Consider the following 4,450-nt stretch of genomic DNA (forward strand, 5'->3'; position numbering starts at 1 on the left):
CAAACCACATTCGATGCATCTTGTAGTCTTAGAGCGGCTCCAATAGAAGGTGTCGTTGCAAAAATAACTAACTTTTGCATCTTCGAGGCCAAAACCCTCTCTCCCACAGATGACGTAGATTAAAAAAAATCACATCTCCGCCTCTTGGAGATGTAAAATACAACACCTCGCGATACAAATATACATCTCCACCTACAGGAGATGTAAAAATGCCAGCCGCGCGCCACCCGCCAACCGCCTTCTTTTCGTTTCCGCCCATCCGCCCACTGCCCACCGCCCGGGCCAGGGCCGACTCCGGCAACCCTGCCGCCAGCCTGACCCACCTCGCCGCCGCTGGTTCCAGCGCCCCTCGTCGCCCTCTGCCTGAAAAATGCCTGCATCGACCTTTCGCGGCGACGCCGCCACCCGATTCGACTTCCCCCCCACCGCCCTGCCGCTGCCAGAATCCCCCGCACACCCGTCGCCGCGCGGCCACTGCTTCCGCCCCCCGATTCGAGCTTCTGGCGCCGCTCCATCGCCGCTTCCGCCGCCGCCTGATTCGAGTTACCGCAGCCGACCATTCGAGCTCCGACGACGTCTGATTTGAGCTTCTCGCGCCGTTCTACCGCCGCCTAATTTGAGGTACCACCGGCGGCCATTCGAGTTAACGTCGTCACCTGATTCGATTCCCCTCCGCGGCGCCATCGCCCGATTTGAGTTACCGCCGTCGGCCATTCGAGCTCCCGCCGCCGGCAAGACGCTCGGGCGCTGCGCAGATCCTCGTCGCTCGGCCGTCGGCACTCCTCTCGAAGCTCGGCCGCTGCCGCTTGATCCCTTGGAGTAGTAGTTTTACATCTTGAAATACATCATTTGTTGGATTGCTCTTTTACATCTCCAATATACATCATCTCTGTTGGAGTTGCCTCTTTTTTGGAGATGTAAAATGCAGTTTTTAAAGATGTAAATTTTTACATCTTCTATTTTACATCTTTAAATTTGCATTTTCTATTGAAGATGCTCTTATTGAGCTAATTCACTGTTGTGTTAACCCTAGCTTTAGAGTACATGTACGGCAATTAATATTTAGCACTGCTAGCCAGTACGGAGTAGTTGTCAACTAAGTAAGCTGGTGGCGCTTTATGTTTTGCAAAGTATTAACCCCTCTCAGTCTCTGTCTGTTCCTTACTAATTAATTTGATGTGACGCGACTTCTCATACGTATCTATAGGAGTAACCCTACCTCTATCTATACTCCGGTCTAGCATTGACTATTGTACTATAGCTACCGGCTGTGGCGAGCACCGAGCTTACCATGCGTCGTCTCGTGCTGAGGCCACTCACAGTGAATATCTCTGTCCGGCCGGCTGGAGTATACTTGACGAACGGAGTAGCACGTAGGTATCGTACGATCCATGGTAAAAAGGACGGGCCAGCGCGAAAGCTGCTCATCATTTAGTTGCTGCCAACAAGCACCACAAGTTCTTCTCACCACTGCGAGGAGCGAGCGACCTCCCAGTGTAGTGCTAGTCAGCTATCATCAACAGGAGCAGCTCTTCCCATCCATCTAGGGTTTACACGCAGATTATCAGTCGCCGGCCGCCAGCTCCCTCTCCCGCGGCGGAACTCCGGCGCGCACGGAGGCAATCGGCCGGCCGGGGCTCGGTCGCGTTCTTCCTCAAAAGCTCAGCCAGCCAGGGTCACTTCAGCTCAGCTCGCCGCCTCGCCCTACTAATCCGAGGCGATTTGCGGGGAGAAGCTGGCTTCCCGGCTGGCCGACGATTTCTCATGCTTGTAAGTTGCGTTTATAATTGCTTTCTTGGTGGATCTGCCCAGATTCTGTGATTTCCTCGAGTATTTCGAGCTCCTTCTTGAATCGTAGATCCTCAGATTAATTAGCTAGGGTTGCACTTGCACATGGAATCCTGGATCCACATGGAAATCTCAGATGGTCTCGATCTGATTTTGAAGCTCCCGTGGTTTTCAACTCTTTTTATTTATTTTCCCTCTCGCGGTCTCGCTTCCTGTCACTCTTGACTTGCTATTTCCGGCATAGGTTGCTAATTTTCTACGCGGATTTGATGGTTACTAAATGAGTGTAGGCGAGGAGCGAGGATGTAATTCAACTAAATCCTTTCAGCAGGTTTTCAGAGTACATATATTTCCTTAATTGCTACTAGCAAGCTCACTAACTCAGTCAGTTAGTGCAGGTGTGAGCCTGTGATAGCAGCGTATGTAGGTTCTTTCATCCATAAATCCGTGTACAGTGGACAGTAGTTGTAAACTGTAGCACGATGCATACATGCCGCTACACGTACGGACGGCTACAGTATCCTTGCCACAGCGTTCTTGTTTCGATGCGGCGCTTTGTCTGTCACTATGTGTGGCGAATAAAGCTGCAAGTGTTCCTCAGTGGCTCACTGAGTCAGTGATGCTGAAATCAAGAATCGATCGATATGATCTACTGCCACAGGGCGAGCACACACGCACTGTGATCGATGCGTATGAAGCAGCCCATTATCATCATCACCTCATGCTTGATCAATCGATTGCAGGTGCCTGCGACGATGAGCGCCTTGAGATGATAAGCGCCGGCGACCATGGGAACGACCGCCGGAAGTTCGAGCCGGCGGCGGCCGGCAACAAGGCCCTGCAGGCGGCGGCGGCGGCCTCGCGGCACTGGTCGGCGTCCACAGAGTCGCGGATCGTGCGCGTGTCGCGCGTGTTCGGCGGCAAGGACCGCCACAGCAAGGTGAGGACCGTCAAGGGGCTGCGCGACCGCCGGGTGCGCCTCTCCGTGCCAACGGCCATCCAGCTCTACGACCTCCAGGACCGCCTCGGCCTCAGCCAGCCCAGCAAGGTCGTCGACTGGCTCCTCAACGCCGCCCAGCACGAGATCGACAAGCTGCCGCCGCTCCAATTCCCGCCGCACGACGACGACCTCCTGCTCTCTGCCCACCACCACCACCATCACCTGCAGCCGACCTCCTCCATGACGTCCATGGCCATGGCGCCGCCGTTCTCGCACGCCACCGCCACCGCAGTCGCGGCGTCCATGATGGTCGTCGACAGCGACAAGGCAGCGCAGGCCCACGACGGAGGCGGCGATCTTAAGGGGTTCACGAGCCTGAGCAACTCGCTCGGCCTGGTCAACGGTGCCGGAGCCGCCATGCCGACGCTGGCTGCGGCCCAAGCCGGGTCGTACCACCACCATTACGCCGCTCATGAGGCTTGGAGCAATGGCGGCAACAATGTCCACGAGCAGCTGGGCGGCCATCGCTCTTCGCCTCATGTGGTGCCTCACCACGGCTTGCCGTTCCCGTCGCTGCTGTCCTTGGCCCCGGTGTCTCAGTTCGTCTTCTACACGCCGGAGGGCGGCTTCGCCATGAAGGACGTCGCTTCCGATGGTCAGTTCCCCGTAGACAACCTTGACGATTCGCAAGGCCAGCTCTCGCTGAGCTCGCGGGGAGAAGCTTTCTTCACTCAGGAAGCCCGGGTTGATCGATGAATCACCTACGTCGTGGGCATATGCATGGTCTCGAGCTGCTCCAAGCAGGTGCGTATAAATTAATAATCCATAATGCTCTGAGGAGCAGTATTTTACTGTCTTTATAGGTAAGTTATGCTGTGATTTAAGAATACTTGAGTGGGGATTATTTGGGAGTATTGGGTGTGATGATCAAGTTAAGGTTTTGCAGCCACTGTTCAATGCAATTCGTTGCTTTTTTTTTACTACAAGAAGTAATAGTTCATGTATTGACTGGCTTTGTGTAATAACGATCTGGGATTTTGCTTGGGAGTCTCTGCTTAATAAGTTCGGTTTTCTCTTGTGAGTTTTGTATGTCCATTAAATCTATCTTTGTAATATGATTGGTGCGCTGTTGTTTGCAACTCTTTCATGTTCTTGCAATCCTCCCTTTTGTTGTTGGGGTCATACATGATTAACTGGGGAGTTTCAATTTGTATGACTCTTTCACAAGGACAAAACAATTTCAAAAAAGTAACATAAAAAGTATACTTACTTTGCGCCTACTCTTTCCGGAAACCATCCTCTCATTCTTTAAGAATCAGAATGGTCATATCCGAGTTTCCATTTCACCATTTGGAATTTGAACTTTATATCTTTGACTTACTCAGTGCTCATTTGTCCAAGGGAAAACATCATTTATTTTGAAGCTTTGTTGAAAGAAAATGGCTTGACTTTAATCGATGCTTTAACAATTTGTTGAGAAGGAAAAAAAGTGTAATATTTCGTTTTTAATTGGTGCCCCATATTTTACGTACTCAGTGCTCATTTGTCCAAGGATAACTTTAAGATGGTCCCTCTTACCTTCTCTTTTCACATTAGAGATAAGAATGGAAGAGTTACTCAGACCCATTACTTAATGAAATCAATGGTTCAGATCTACTCTCATGTGAAAACAGGAGGTAAGAGCGACCATGTTAATACTACGACCAAAATGGACGGTATATT

The 4,450-nt window shown here is 51.6% G+C and overlaps 1 pseudogene; it reads left to right on the plus strand.

Moving 5' to 3' along the window:
• The first annotated feature begins 1,346 nt into the window (after nt 1–1,346).
• LOC119348975 lies at nt 1,347–3,886 on the plus strand (annotated as a pseudogene).
• The last annotated feature ends 564 nt before the right edge of the window (nt 3,887–4,450 follow it).

This window comes from Triticum dicoccoides, chromosome 1B, assembly GCF_002162155.2.
Source record: "Triticum dicoccoides isolate Atlit2015 ecotype Zavitan chromosome 1B, WEW_v2.0, whole genome shotgun sequence".
NCBI lineage: Eukaryota > Viridiplantae > Streptophyta > Magnoliopsida > Poales > Poaceae > Triticum > Triticum dicoccoides.